The sequence below is a fragment of the Carassius auratus genome, chromosome 2 (genome assembly GCF_003368295.1).
Source record: "Carassius auratus strain Wakin chromosome 2, ASM336829v1, whole genome shotgun sequence".
In the NCBI taxonomy this organism is placed as follows: domain Eukaryota; kingdom Metazoa; phylum Chordata; class Actinopteri; order Cypriniformes; family Cyprinidae; genus Carassius; species Carassius auratus.
Window position 1 is genome coordinate 8,567,910 of NC_039244.1, and position 16,783 is coordinate 8,584,692.

The following is a 16,783-nucleotide window of genomic DNA, read 5'->3' on the forward strand; positions in this document are numbered from 1 at the left end:
GATGTTAAATTGTGAATGGGTTTAGGATAGCTTAAATGGTGTGGCCATAGCGATTTATTAAAGTAACATAAAAAAATACAATCGTTATTTTACTATATCTTTAAAATTTTTCATTCCAACTCTTCATAATTTTTTATATACGTAGAAGTCATCATTTGAAGGAAGCACAGTAAGTTTCATAGCTTTATCATTTTCAAGAGCCAGCATAAAATTAAAACTATCATAACTTATAAATCAAGCTTGCAATTCTTAGTTCCAATAATGACCACCAGATGGAGCTATAGGATTACTTTTAAATAATTATTGTAAAACAAGTATGATTTAAATCATTTATAGAAATCTTTCAAAGAAAAATAATATGTATTTTATGTATTTTACTGATAAAATGACCCTCACTTAATTAGAATAACAAGCTGAAGTATTGTGAACTGTATATTAAGAATAATTCTTTATAAGCTTTATGGACAGATACGTTTTGAGTGACTCTTGAAGGTTCAGCACCACATCCTCTTTTACCACTGTTTAAAGAATTTATCTTACAGAACAGGTGTGAATGAATTTTGGATAGCTTGAATGATTTTGCGTGGTGATTTTTTGAAATAACAGTAAAAAAGTAACCAGTAAATGTCTTTTATTTTTTTAAAGTGCAGCTTCTAAACACTTCAAAAAAATGTACACATAGCAGACAAGTCATTCTGAGGAAATATGCATAGTTCCATGACTATACAACATTATATGGATGATAGAAAATTAAAAAACTATCATACATCTGATGTCACTCTGTCCCTCTGTCACTGTGGTTAATGTGTGTGTGTGTGTGTGTTTGTGTGTGTGTTAAGTGAATTAGGTGTGAAACTATCAGGGAGCATTTAGTCTCCAGCGCCAACATTTTACAGAACTGCCACTTTCCTGGAGTCTCAGAATTACAATGTGGCAGGTTCTGAGAGATCTAAGATTCCAAAAAATTATTTAATTAGAATACTATGAAGTATTGTGAAATACTATATATTAAGACTTTATATATAGGCTTAATTAACAGATTAGAGTGACTCGTGAAGGACCAGCACCACCTCCTCTGATGGTTTGAGGAATATATCTTCCAGAATCCGGGATTAAGATTTAGGAGCTCATTTTAATTCCACCTCCTTTCCTGAAAGTCTGTCTTGCAGAATTTACTAAAAATTAATCTTCACATTAATTCCTAATTATTTTGCAATTCTTTTTGTCAGTTCTTCTTGACCTGTTTTTTTTCCTTCTTCTTTTCTGACCTCATGACCCAGTCAGCATTTTTTGTATAATGGTCAAGTCTTAACTCATCCATTTCTGTATTGCATTTGTGTTTGATATTTCTCATGGGTATTTCATAATTTTCGACTTTACAGTTTGAGTTAAAACTCTTTTTTAGCGCATTTCATCTGTAAAAGAAAACATGCCTAATAATTCTGCACACATGAATATAAGGAGTTTTTCTCTTCCAGCTTTCCTGGAGTATTGTATAGCACTCATAAATGATTAAATAAAAAAATAATGGTAGTTATTAAGATTTATATGGTTTGGAATTGGTTAAATGTGCTTGGAAAAAAATCACAATAAAACAATGTTTTAATGTTTAAGTTTGGAATATTAACTGAAATGAATGAATGCTATATAAATATTGTTCATGTTAACATAATGTTTATAAATGGAATCTTATTGTAAAGTGTTACTAAAGTTATATATATATATATATTGTTCTGTGAATGTGATTTTAAAGTCTAGATCAGTGGTTCCCAACCACGTTCCTGGAGGCCCCCCAACACTGCATGTTTTCCATGTCTCCTTAATCAAACACACCTGATTCAGTTCGTCAGCTCATTAGTACAGACTCCAAGACTGGACATGGTTGTGTTAGACAAAGGAGAGATGCAAAATGTGCAGTGTTGGGGGGCCTCCAGGAATGTGGTTGGGAACCACTGGCTTAGATGATTCGGATTAACCCTTTAACTGCCATATCCTTTAAAACCTCACTGCCAGAGGGATATTGTGAATGCATGTGCCCGCTGGGCACAGTTTACCTGATGCCACCGGGGAGGCGATGGCATTGGTGGCTTGAGCCCGCCATCGCTGCTTGCAGCTATATTTTACATTTTACATTTACATTTAATCATTTAGCAGACGCTTTTATCCAAAGCGACTTAAAAATGAGAAAAATAGAAGCAGTCAGGTCAACAAGAGAACAACAACAGTATACAAGTGCCATGACAAGTCTCAGTTAGTCTAGTATAGAACGCATAGTCAGGTTTTTTTTTTTTGTTGAAAAGACAAGAAAAGGAAAAGTGCTGGTTTTAGTTGGTTAAGTGCAGGCGAAAAAGATGAGTCTCTAGATGTTTCTTGAAAATGAGTAAAGACACTGAGATTGGGAGGTCATTCCACCAGCTGGGCACAGTCCAGGAAAAGGTCAGTGAGAGTGATTTTGAACTTTTTTGGGATGGCACCACAAGGCGTCGTTCACTTACAGAGCGCAAACTTCTGGAGGGCACATAAGATTTAACCAGTGAGTTTAGGTAAGTTGGTGCTGTGCCAGTGGTCGTCTTGTAGGCAAGCATCAGTACCTCGAGTTATGGTTGACGAGCCCAGCTGTATAGAGAAGTTGTGATGAAGCAATGGGTTAGCTGGAATCACCAGGAGTTCTGTCTTCGTAAGGTTAAGCTGAAGGTGATGGTCATTCATCCAGCTAGAAATCTCACTCAGACAGGCTGAAATGCGAGCAGCTACCGTCGGGTCATCTGGCTGGAATGAGAAGAAGAGTTGGGTGTCATCAGCGTAGCAGTGATAAGAAAAGCCATGCTTCTGAATGACAGATCCTAAAGATGTCATGTAGATGGAGAAGAGAAGTGGTCCAAGTACTGAGCCTTGAGGAACCCCAGTAGCAAGGTGGTGTGACTTTGAAACATCACCCCTCCAAGACACACTGAAGGATCTGTCAAAGAGGTAGGACTTATCCCACAGGAGAGCTGTTCCAGAGATGCCCATCTTTCTGAGGGTGGACAGGAGAATTTGGTGATTAACAGTGTCAAAAGCAGCAGACAGGTCCAGTAAGATGAGTACCAAGGATTTTGAAGCTGCTCTTGCTAGTTGCAGGGCTTCAGTAACCGAGAGCAGAGCAGTCTCAGTTGAGTGGCCACTTTTGAAACCAGATTGGTTGCTGTCCAGGAGGTTGTTCTGTCCAAGGAACATAGAAAGCTGGTTGAACACAGCTCGCTCAAGTGTCTTTGCAATGAATGGCAGAAGGCATACCGGTCTGTAATTTTCAAGAAGCACTGGATTTAGAGATGGTTTCTTGAGCAGTGGGATTACTCGAGCCTGCTTGAATGCTAAGGGAAATGTTCCAGAGTGAAGAGAGGAGTTGATAATGTGAGTAAGCGAAGGTATGACTGAAGAAGAGATCGCTTGAAGGAGGTGAGTGGGGATCGGATCAAGTGGACAAGTAGTAGGATGATTGGACAGGAGAATTTTGGAGACGTCCATCTCTGAGAGTGGGGAGAAGAAGGATAAAGAGTGTGCATCGGTCATTGTGAAGTTGTCCTCAGTCTGCTGTGTGGAGAATTGGTCACTGATGGATCTGGTCTTATTTGTGAAGAAAACTGCAAAGTCATCCGCTGTAACAGTCGATGGAGGAGGTGGAGGCGGCAGATTAAGAAGAGAAGAGAAAGTCTTGAAGAGTGTCCGAGCATCACAGCAGCTGTTAATTTTGTTGTGGTAGTAGGATGTTTTAGCCGTGAAGACATTTGCAGAGAAGGAAGAGAGGAGAGATTGATTTTTTATTTCTGCCATTTCCTCTCTGCAGCCCTGAGTCTAGAGCGATGTTCACGGAGAACCTCGGACAGCCTGGGGGCAGATGGGGCAGTGCGTGCTGGTCTAGACAACAGTGGGCAAAAGTTGTCCAAGCAAGATGTTAAAGTGGAGCAAAGAGTATCCGTAGCACTGTTCATGTCCAGAGCAGAAAACTGAGAGAGTCGAGGAAGTGAGGATGAAACCACAGCAGATTCAAAAGGTGACCTGCGTTGGAGTGTGTGCCACTTCAGGAGTAAGTGCTAGGTTAGCAGTAATGAGGAAGTGGTCAGAGGTGTGCAGTGGAGCAACTGAAGAGGTGTCCACAGAGCAACAGCGCATGTAGATGAGGTCCAGTTGGTCGCCTGATTTGTGAGTCGCTGTAGTAGACACTAGCTTGAGATCAAATGAGGTGAGCAGAGTTTTGAAGTCAGCAGCCTGGGGTTTATCTAGGTGGATGTTGAAGTCACCAAGCAGTACCAGAGGAGTACCATCTTCAGGAAAGTTTGATAGCAGCACATCCAACTCCTCCAAGAAGTTTCCCAGTTGACCTGGGAGACGATAAATGACCACAAAGTGGATTTTAACAGGGTGGGTTACAATAATGGAATGTGATTCAAATGAACCAGTACCTGCAGGTGACGGCTGAAGATCAAATTTCCATTCTTTGGATATAAGGAGACCCGTACCTCCACCCCTCCCAGTGGTACGAGGAGTGTGGGAAAAAGTGAAAATAGTGGAGAGGGCTGCAGGGGTGGCAGTATCTTCAGGTTTGATCCAAGTCTCTGTCAGTGCCATGAGGTTGAGACCTGAATGAGTAGCAATAGAAGAAATGAAGTCTGCTTTTGCCGCGTTTCCACCGAAATTACCCGGAACATTTTTACCAGGAACTTTTTTTCCCAGGAACTTTTTTCCCCCCAGACCTGTTGCTTTCTGCGTTTCCACCGCGGTGTAAAGTACCGGGTAGATTAGGCAAATAGACTGGTGACGTAGGTCTGCGCGCGTTTCTCAATACAAAGTACTGCTGATTTGTTTGTTTTTTTAAAGTACGCTGATTTTGGACGTGCATCCTCGGTAGTTAGTTCAGACTTTGTGCATTCGACTCAGGAGTGTGATGTCCGCGACGACGCAAGTCCGGTAAATCTATAAACAGCAGCGTACTTGATAACTTCAGTCAGCTCGTCTTGGCTACTGCAATTTTCCTATTTACAATAAAACGAAATGGGATATAAAATACCACTGCCTCCTTTGGTTTTCATTTAAGCATAATAACAGCTGCAGAAATGTACTTAGTTCAGGGATATGTGTATAGCCATTACAATGAAACGAAATATTATATAAATTTGCCTTTTTTATTTTCATTTTAACATATAGATAAATTGAATACAGACCAAAGAAAACCTGTTAGATTTACCCCGCAGCTGAATTATATGTTATGTTTAACCACTAAAGACACATCAGAGCCAGCGGCACATATCAGAAGGTCTAGCCGATTTGAGGCTGCATCTCGGCGGATACATGAGGACTGAGCTCTCGCTGATCGAGTGGAGCTCACCGTCGCAGAGATCGGCGAAACACATTTTTTAAATAGGCACGGTCTTTATAAATAAACCATAGATTTGCGTTTTAAACAACTACATTCTCGCCTGAAATACTTTTAAAATTACATTTCATGACACAATAACAGTAATATTTGAAAATGATCCAAATAAATGGTGGTTGAACTCAACCAATGCTGCGTGAACTCAGATGGCTTTGGCTACTGTTATTTTCCCCTCAGTATATTTACAATAAAACGAAATAGGATATAAAATACCACTGCCTCCTTTCGTTTTCATTTAAACATAATAACAGCTGCAGAAATGTACTTAGTTCAGGGATATGTGTAACGTTATATACATCCATTACAATGAAACGAAATATTATATAGACTTGCCTTTTTTATTTTCATTTTAACATATAGATAAATTGAACACAGACCAAAGAAAACCTGTTAGATTTGCCCCGCAGCTGAATTATATGTTATGTTTAACCACTAAAGACACATCAGAGCCAGCGGCACATATCAGAAGGTCTATCCAAGGTGAGGCTGCCTCTGGGCGGATAGATGATCACTGAGCTCTCCCTGATCGTGTGGAGCTCACCGTCTACGAGATCGGCGAAACACATTTTTAAATAGGCGCTGTCTTTATAAATAAACAACAGATTTGAGTTTTAAACAACTACATTCTCGCCTGAAAAACTTTTAAAATTACATTTCATGACACAATAACAGTAATATTTTGAAAATGTTGATCCGAATAAATGGTGGTTGAACTCAACCAATGCTGCGTGAACTCAACCAATCAGGATGTTTAGCGCCAAAGTCCCGCCCCCGAAAGTTCCTGAACTTTAAAAAAGTACCACCTCGCCAGCAGGGACTTTCTGGGGGGCATTTTTTTACCCGGAACTTTTATTTAGTTCCTGGTTCCTGCGGTGGAAACACACCAAGTACCGGACCAAGTCCCTAGTTCCTGGGTAAAGTTCCTGCGGTGGAAACGCGGCTTTTGTTAACTGCAGACTGGCAGTTCCAGAGACCAACTGGAATAACGAGTTAATGAGTTTCTCGATGAGGGAGGGATGGGTTAAAGGCAGACTTGAGATAATTTATTTTCAGTGTGGTATTACTTTCTTTTATCTATTCAGTTCACTTACTCGTTTGATAGTAATGACCGACATTAATATACTAAGTTGTGATGTCAATGGTTTAAATGGCCCCCATAAACATACAAGTTTTTTAGAACTTTTGCAACGAAAAAAAGCTTGAAATTGCTTTAATCCAGGAAGCTCATTGTCACGCTGTCTAGTCTCTGTCTTCCTGGGTGTCCACTAGTGGGCTTACTTCCCCTTAGGCACTTCACCGTAGGCACTACTAATTCCCACTAGCCTTGCCCCTTCTTCACAGTAATTGCACTCCTGCTAATTGCACCAGGTGCCTTCACTTAATTGTCATTAGCCTCCCTATATTTACCAGTCCTTTCCTGTTGTCTGTATGGAGTCCTTACCTTTTATGTTCCCAGTCTCGTCCTCCGAGATTCTTCATTGTCTTCTCGTCCTCCGAGACCTCTCATTTTCTGAGTTCCCGTTCCGTTCCCTTTCCTGTTCCTTCCTTTGTTTGTTTGTTTTGGACTGCTTTCTGGTTTTGACCTTGGCTTGTTTTGGATTACGTTTTGGATTACCCCATTAAAACATACCTGCTATAGGATCTCTCTCTCACCCTGTGTTTATCTGGATCGCGATCGTCACAGAAGGACTCCATCCTTTAGAACCAGCGGTATGTCTTTTTATGTTTCCTCCCCAGCCACTGAGCGGGATAGGAGTGGTTTTGAGGGAACCCGCCTGGTTGTTTTCAGTGGGACCAGGGGAAGTCGCAAAGAAGTTAGTGGTTGAGAGGAGATCCAGCATCACCATGGCAGAAGGAGAGGGGAGAAGAAGCACACGTCTGCCAATCCAACGCCACTGCACGAGATGGCCGCCAGCCCAGCGCCGCTACGCGGAATGGCCGCAGGCCCAGCGAAACTGCTCAGGATGGCCGCAAGCCCAGCGATGCAAGATGGCAGACAAGCCAAGCGCCCAACCACTATATGGCCCGCCAGCTCAGCGTCATGACACAAGATGGACGCCAGCCCAGCATAAAATGGTCGCTAGCCCAGCGCCAGTGCCCAGGATGGCCGCCAGCCCAGCGCCACAGCACAAGATGGCCACTAGCTCAGCGCCATTGCCCAAAATGGCCAACGGTCCAGCGCCATGAGCCAAGATGGCTGCCAGTCCAGAATCATGGCACAAGATTGCTGCTTGCCCAGCGCCTCTGCACAGGATGACAGCCACAGCTGACCTTCCAGAGTTGAGTCAGATTCCCGTGGACCCTCTAGATTCGAGTCAGGTTCCTGTTGACCCTCCACTCTAGAATGGTCCTCTGCCGCTCCACCTCCCTCCTGGTCTCTTTGTGTCTTTGGTCTCTTCTTGGGTTTGGGTGGAGCATCTGGCAGCTGCTCCGTGGAGGAGGGGGTAATGTCACGCTGTCTAGTCTCTGTTTCCCTGGGTGTCCACTAGTGGGCCCACTTCCCCTTAGGCACTTCACCGTAGGCACTACTAATTCCCACCAGCCTTGTCCCTTCATCACAGTAATTGCACTCCTGCTAATTGCACCAGGTGCCTTCACTTAATTGTCATTAGCCTCCCTATATTTACCAATCCTTTACTGTTGTCTGTATGTAGTCCTTACCTTTCGTGTTCCCAGTCTTCTCGTCCTCCAAGATTCTTCATTGTCTTCTCGTCCTCCGAGATCCCTCGTTTTCTGAGTTCTCGTTCCGTTCCCTTTCTTGTTCCTTCCTTTGTTTGTTTGATTTTGGACTGATTTTTGGTTTCGACCTTGGCTTGTTTTGGATTACGTTTTGGATTACCCCATTAAAACATACCTGCTATTGGATCTCTCTCTCTCCTTGTGTTTATCTGGATCGCGATCGTCACACTCATTTGCGAAAGGATGATATCCATAGATGCAATAATAAATATTATGAGGTGGTCTCTTTTGCTGTGACAGACTCTAGCTGCTGCATTTTGAACTACCTGCCCTTGTGAAAAAGAAGGGTGCTTAATTGTATTAAAAGTGTATTTGTGTGTACTTCCAATCTTAAAAGTACACTTTTTTAAAAGTGCATTTGCAGATAATATCATATAATTTAAATTAAAGGCCACTTAAGTGTACTTAAAGAGATAACACTTTAATGACAATAGGCCTTAACATACTTAATTGCACCTTATAAAAACACACTTTTTGATAATGTCTAATTAAGTATTATTTAAACATACATTTTACATAATTATGATTGTATTGTATTTTAAATAGGTACATTTATTTTTATATATTTTTCAATATATTAAAGCACATGTAAAATAATTTATTTTAATTTCAACTTAAGTGTGTTCTCCAAAATTACATATGTTAATGTATTTTAAATGCATTACTATTTCGACTATAATATATATTATGTGCATTAGGGGTGGGAGTATCGATCTAAATATCGATAATATTGATGCCAACACTTGTATTGGTATTGGATTGATACAATTGTAATTCAATCAATATTTTAATTTAAATATCTCTCATCTACGTTCATTATACTTTGCTCGTGTCTTCTACCTCTAAAATCCTGAGCAAACGCTGCTTTCACATCCTGGCCCACTTTGCTACTCCTCCCCCTCCTACTGCTCTGCTGTGAGTCGTTGTTGTGTCGTCACGTGACTCACTGACACAATGCAGTGAGGAGCAGCGGACAGAGTGAGCGAAGCTGATAGCACATTGAAGTCCAGAAGGGGGGCTCAGGGAATGTATTTGCACAGGTATATTTGTTTTTTGTTTGTTCGTCAGTAGTAATTGTGTGCACTTTGTTTTATTTGCTTTTAAAACCAGAAAAAAGGGAGAGATTTTTTTTATTCTTTATTTTTTTATTTTATTTTAAAAGGCTGTAAAGAATTAATTCTACAGTGCCCAATAACTAATAATTGTGTGGACTTCAATACATTAATAAATATATATATATATATATATATATATATATATATATATATATATATATATATATATATATATATATATATATATATATATATATATATATATATATTTTTTTTTTTTTTTTTTTTTTAAGTATCCTATTGGTATCGGTATTGGCAATACTGACCCTATATGTATTTGGTATCGGATCGATACCAAATTTTGCAGTATCTCACACCATTAATGTGCATTAATGCAATTAATAGAAATAACCTTACATTGTTTATTAAACAACCTTGTTAAGCGCCCAGGGGTGCTTAAAAAAAGTTATGAAACCCTGCTGCCCTGACTACTTCACCAGTTTTTGAAAAGTGCGTGTAAAAAAAGTGAGGAAACAATAAGAGGAGTTTTAAGACCAGTTGGATTGGGTGTAAATGCAAAAGGCACGAGAGTCGACTGTTTCTGACAGTGGTGAGTTTTAATTTTAAATGTTTGTGATATCCTAACAAGAAAAGTATGCTAATGTTGTGTTTAAATGTGTTGCAGCTTGTTTCAGCAACTTATAAAAACCTAGCAGTCAAATGCATGAGTAATACGTTGTTCATATTTGAATTTAAATGTCTATGAAAGATTGTTACTGTACTGGGTTGAAAGAGTATCACAATGCTGAAAAAGTTTTTGACATGATTTGATATCAAAATAATGGACAAATGTTGTGTTTTGTGGCATAAACAGCCGCGCATCAGTAGCGTAATGCTAACCCGTCCTGTGTGAAAGCACGAGTCCATGCTGCTTCCATGCTGCTTCAGCACCACATACGTAACGCACACAGACTGCATACGCACTGCAGACGGATTATATGTGAAACCGGTACAGATGAGACATTATGTGCTGTAGACGACGAATCAAGTAAGTATATCTTCATATACGTTTTCTTTATCCTTTATTTTGTCTTGGCATTCGTGAGGCTTTCTACATAACGCGGCAGTTCTTGCTATATGAACAAGAGCTAGGTTGAATTAATCGCATAACGTTAATTTATCTCTGACTGCATTCTGATATCGGAATGTGATCGAGTGCGTGGAAAAAAATGGCGCTACTGAACCAAATTCGGAGATCTGGTCTTGTAATATTTAATGTACGTAATCGATATTATAACGACCAGTAATATTCAATATGTCAGCCACCTCTAGAAATAATGCATTTTTTTCTTTTTCTTTTTTCATTTGAAGAGCAAGATGTTCACTGCTTGTGTTTATAATATAATATGTTTCTACTTCTCTGGAGTTGTTCATTTTTGCAAGGATCATTACAGTTTTGTTACTGGAGATACAATGTGGAGACACAGGCCAGTACAGAAGAGGTGATGTTAGAAGTTTGTAATTAATTGTTGACCAGTCAGCTCTGATCACACATGGCAAGATAAAAGTGCTATATTAAGTCAGTATCCCTATGAATTTTCAACTGCTTTGAATCTTTTCCATTTGCAATTAATATATTCACTTCTGTGCATTTACAGACCCCCCTCTAATCAACGTATATTTTACAGGTAAAAAAACTAAGGATGAGGACAGTAGCTTTTCTGTACCAGCCGTGGTACATACAGGAACATCCTTCATGAAGATGTGTGAGAGAAGCTTGCAAGGCAAGATAATGTTATATATATATATATATATATATATATATATATATATATATATATATATATATATATATATATATATATATATATATATATATATATATATATATATATGGTCAGTGGAATTCTGCTGTTTATGGAAAATCTGAAGGAACATCTCCCAGAATTTACCACCATGTTGCCCTGATGATTAAGGTAACGTAAATTCAGCTCTTAGGTGATCCAGATGTAGTCAAAAGTTTACACAAATCTTGCTGAATACACTGCTTCATTCAGGGCAGTGATTGTAATTTTTTACAATTTATTCTACCTTTATACACATTGAACTGCTTAAATTATTAACATTTTGGTGATACTGAAAGGTGTATGTAAACTTTAGACTGCAACTGTGTCTATTGCTTTCACTCAACTGAACCATTTATAATGGTTTTCCACTTCTTTTTCAGGAGGGGAGTAATTTCTTTTTTTAAAAATAAAATTTGGGATATGTATCTATTTTTTGGTCATTATGTTTTTTTTTCCCTGTAAAGTAGGAATAATAAATGTTTGTAAAAATGTTATCTATTTTTTAAGCCCAGTGTCAGTGAAGATGGTGTGATCAGGAATTCTGCTGTTTATGGGAAATCTGAAAGAACATCTCCCAGTTTTTACCACCATGGAGTGTTAATTTTGACACAAAATTTTAATTTAGTTTTAGTCTTAGTCTTTTGACTATAATTCTTTTTAGTTTTAGTCAAGTTTTAGTCATCTGATTTGTTTTAATTTTAGTCTTATTTTAGTCGACTAAAATTGCTTGGTATTTTACTCGACTAAAATAAGACTAAAATCAATAACAGATTTACTAGACAATTTTTTACAGCTGGTATAGGAAACAAACTTAACCAAAATATATAAAACACAAATTCAACTTCATTTTATGCAGCAACAAACACTGTCATGATAATGTAAACAATAACTAGCTGCCAATTAACCATTAATAAAAGAAAAATAAAGTTAGGTCCAGGACCTTAAAGCTTACAGCTGAGCTGAACAATAAGTGCATACATTTAAAGTAAATATTTAATAAGTTGGGTGGATAAAAAAAGTAACAAGATTTTATAAGGTATTCATTTGTCTAGCAATATTGTATGTTTTAAATACTACAATATTGCTAGATTAGTATGTATAATGATAGGATGTGAACATTCACGTTTCACCTGACTAATATAGAAATATTTGTGATATTGTCAACAAGTAGAACTTTATAAAATATACTAAACATTAGTATTAATCAAATGTATGTATCATAAAATTACGTATTAGTATTGTGCTCTCATCCAACTTGAAGAAGGGGCTATTTTACAGTACTTTTCAGTTCGTAATATTTAATGCTAAAACATATACGCACTGCAGTCTTCCAATTTTGCTTAGCTCAATAAACAAAAGAACATCGTTGTGAAATTACATTTGAGAAAATGTCCGGGTGGCTCGTCTGTAAATGTCTTTTCAAATTGGTTGTGTTCTTGCCACGAATGAGCGCTCCGCGTGCTTTACACTTTGTTTTGTTTTGTTTGTCGTCAAACGTGAAGTGAGCTGTGTACATTTTGTCGCTCTTTTAGACATCACCTCTTCGAATGCCGTCTTCCCGGGAGCTCATTTAAAAACTGAAAACCTTCGCTTCACGTCTCAATAAGTCAGGCTCGGATTGGTTCTCTTCTCTCATGCAGTCTCGCCTGTTCCGTTTTGCCGGTTCTTTTGTTGATTCCTCGCATCTCTCCCGTCTGCTTATTTGATTTTCGTCACAGTCTATTTTCGTCTCGTCCTTTATTCGTTGACGATAATGTCAATCAATTTAGTCATAGTTTTAGTCTCCATCAGTGCCTTCTTTTTTAGTTTTCGTTTCGTTTTCGTCCGCAAAAATACATTCGTGACGAAAATAATGACGAAAATATTTAGTCAACGAAATTAACACTGCCACCATGTTGCCCTGATGATTGAGGTAATGTTAATTTAGCTCTTAGGTGATGCAGATATAGTCAAGATGTAGTTTACACACACCTTGCAGAATATACTGCTTCATCAGAGTAGTAATTGTATTTAAAAAAAAAATATTCTACCTCTCTACCCTCTTGCTGCTTAAATCATTAACATTTTGCTGATACTGCAAGGTGTGTATGAACTTTAGACTGCAACTGTGTCTATTGCTTTCACTCAACTGAACAATTTGTAACGGCTGGATATGTTTTATAACAATTGTTCTTCTTTCTTTCCTCAAGGACTTTTTTTGGACTTTCCTGCCTCTTTGGATCATTTTTCCATTCACACAGACTGTAGAGAGATGGTGTGCAGCTTCATGACGTGATGTTTAGTGCCGATGGAGAGCTTCTGGGACATTGACAGACAGCACTTCCCAGCAAGTTCATTTGGAGTTCTTTTTTTTTATTAATTAATTAATTTAGTCAAGCTTACATTCACTAATGCTGGAGTAAGATTTTAGAAAATTTTCAGTCCTGTTTAATGTTGGTGCTAGTAAAGGTTTGAGAACTAATGGCCTGGTTTCACAGACAGGGCTTAGACTAAGCCAGGATCATAGTTCAATAAGGACATTTAAATCATTTTCTTTGACATGCCTTAGAAAAAAACATTACTAGTGTGCTTCTTCAGACATTTTTAAAGATCAGTCAGTGCAAGTTTATATCAGTTGAAACAGCTCAGAATTACATTTTAGTCTTGGGCTGGTTTTAAGCCTTGTCTGTGAAACCTGGTGTACAAGTAACCCACTATGCTAATGTTTTAAAATAAGGTCTCATTTGTTGGACATGGATAGATAATATTCTTTCTTTTTTTATTGAATGTGTGTCATTTGTGTTAGTAATCCTATATGTTATGGTGACCAGTAAATTTTGACCTCGTGGACATTTTTAGGTCCCCAATGAGGAAACAGGTCTACACATCTTACAAAAATGATGTTTTCCATGATGGTCAAATTAGCATTGTTCTCTAGACTCGTTCTAATAAGTGAGTTGAAGTGTTGTAACTGTATAGTGTTGGGTTTTTTGTTGTGCATCAGCAAAAAGCATTTTTGTGTATTTGTTTGTCAATTTGTCAATAAATGTTGAGGGTTTACCATTTTGTGTTTTTGCATTGATTGTAACTACCGGTAGGTTATTATTATTATTATTATTTAATATACTAAGTTTCAACTTCATTGCCAGATATATGACATTGAAGTATATTTTAGTTCACATTAATTGCTTATTCAGAAGTACATATTTACCATATTTCAAATCACATATAAAATATACTAAAGTACCACAATATCACTCAAAAGTTAAACTAATTGCAATTAATGTAATTTTAAATTGTAATATATTTTAAATTAATTACAAATAATATGCATTTATGTGGTCAAAAACATATTTAATTCACACTTAAGTGTATTGTTAACTGACATAAAGTATATTTTAGTTCACATTAATTGCATGTCAATACATAGTACACTTTAAGCATATTTTAAAGACACTAGAAGCAATTAGGAACATATAATTGTACATATAAAGATGTACTAAAAAGTGCTCTTTAAGTCTTTAAATAACTCAAAAGTTAAATTTATTGTATTTAATATAACTTTAAAATGTGATAAATTTGAAATTAATTACAAATACAATGTACTTAAGCGTCGAAAATAATATATTTAATTTGCACTTTTGTGTTTTTTTAAAGTATATTATTTCCGCTGTATTTACACCTTATAAAAGTATACTTAAGTGCACTTATTTTCACAAGGGTGTAGCTTGTTTATTGAAGAAGCAGGACAACCACCTAGAACATGTTTCGTAGCTTGGCAATGTTTCTAAGATGGAAGAATAATTTTTTTTTTCAACATGGGAAATATGATTTTCAAAAGACAATTTGCTGTCTAATATAACATCCAGATTTTTGACTGTAGAAGAAGTAACAGTACATCCATCTAGTTGCAAATTGTAATCTACAAGATTCTGTGTACTGTTTTTTGGTCCAATAGTTAATATCTCGGTCTTATCCTAATTTAATATGAGAAAATTATTGGTCATCCAATCTTTTTAATTTTTAACACACTCTGTTAGTTTAGATAAATTAGAAGTTTAATCTGGTCTCGTTGAGATATATAGTTGAGTATCATCAGCATAACAGTGGAAGCTAATTCTGTATGTTCTAATAATATTACCAAGGGGCAACATGTATATTGAACGTAATAGTGAGAAATTTGCTATTACAGCAGTGAAATCTCAAACTGGTGAGGTTCTGACTGACCAGAAGAGTAGAAATGACACTTTTCGTTCCTACTATTGTGATCTATATAGTTCCAACTCTAAATGTGAATCTACATCTTACACTTCTTTTTTTTATCTACTCTTAGTAGATAAGTCTTTGGCTAGGCTTTTATCACTTATTGAATTAGAATCATCGATTAAAGTTATGAGCAAGAGGAAATCCCCAGGCCTAGATGGCATACCAGTTGAATTCTATCTGACCTTTTGGTCTGATATGGGGCTACTTATGCTAGATATGATGCAGTATTCGCTTGATCAATGATTCTTCTCACAAAATATGAACATGGTCATTATATCTCTCCTATAAAAAAAAAGATAAAGACTCTACTTTATGTTCTAATTACCGTCCACTTTCTCTTATTGGTACAGATATTAAAATTTATGCAAAAGTTTTAGCCATTCATCTAGAAGGCTTTATGACTAAACTTGTTAATCATGATCAAACAGGGTTTATTAAGTCTCGTTCTGCTTCAGATAATCTGCAAAGACTACTTCACATAATCTCTTCATCTGATCAGTTGATTTCTCACTCTGCTATGCTCTCTTTAGATGCAATGAAAGCATTCAAACATTTGAAGTGGAACTATTTGTGGGCAGTGCTTGATCACCTGGGTTTTAACTCTGACTTCATAAATGTGATTAAAATCCTCTATGCTATTCCTTCAGCCATGGTCAGATTAGTTCATAGTCATTTCCAATTGGAAGGGGCATTCGCCAAGGTTGTCCTCTTTCACCTTTGTTGTTTGCTTTATCTCAAGGTCCTCTTGCCTGAGCTGTACGTCAGTCAGAATTTATACTTCCTATTTCTGTAAAGAACACATTACATTATATATCTTTATTTGCAGTTGAAATATTGCTATTTTTAGATAATCCAGTTCTATCAGTCCCCCATGTTTTACATTTATTTAACCAGTTTAGTAATCTATCAAGGTACAAAATTAATTGGACAAAGTCATATTTGCTCGCTCTTAATTTTCGTGTTGGGTCATAGAATTTTCCGAAAGTAGAAGGCATGGACCATCCCGCAGCATTGCAGATGTCCAGCATGGACACACATGCTAAGAAGGCCTTGGAGGCCGCCATAGCCCGTGTGGAGTGAGCCTTGGCTCCCGACCAGAGGACTCATAGGTGGCGTTGAAAGCCTCGACTATCCAATGACTAATAGTCTGCTTAGAAGCAGGAGAACCCCACTTAGGGGGACCGTAGCATACAAGTAATTGGTCTGTTTTTCTCCACAGGGCAGCTCTGTGGACGTATGCGTCCAGTGCTAGAACTGGACACATACAATTTAGCTTCTCTTGGTCGGGTTCCCGAAAGGGAGGAGGACAGAAGGCCTGCAGCACTACAGGTTGTGGTGTGACAGAGGGAACCTTAGGAACATATCCCGCTCGAGGGTATATGAACTATTTGGTCATGCCAGGTGCAAAATCAAAATAGGTAGGGGCCACTGAGAGGGCCTGCAAGTCTCCTACTCTCCTCAGAGAGGTAATTGCCAATAGAAAG

At 37.7% G+C, this 16,783-nt stretch overlaps 2 long non-coding RNA genes across 3 annotated transcripts; both read left to right on the forward strand.

The window, feature by feature from the left end:
• Positions 1-8,902: 8,902 nt before the first annotated feature.
• On the forward strand, positions 8,903-11,003 carry LOC113114846 (uncharacterized). 2 transcript variants are annotated; one of them, XR_003293793.1, is made up of 4 exons: positions 8,903-9,192; positions 9,651-9,817; positions 10,082-10,255; positions 10,896-11,003. It is a non-coding gene; the product is annotated as an uncharacterized LOC113114846 (long non-coding RNA). The 2 variants fall into 2 exon arrangements; XR_003293792.1 differs by lacking the exon at positions 8,903-9,192 and having other exon boundaries at positions 9,492-9,817.
• Positions 11,004-11,101: 98 nt separating this feature from the next.
• LOC113114855 (uncharacterized) lies at positions 11,102-14,094 on the forward strand. Its single transcript, XR_003293795.1, has 2 exons — positions 11,102-11,183; positions 13,244-14,094. It is a non-coding gene; the product is annotated as an uncharacterized LOC113114855 (long non-coding RNA).
• The last annotated feature ends 2,689 nt before the right edge of the window (positions 14,095-16,783 follow it).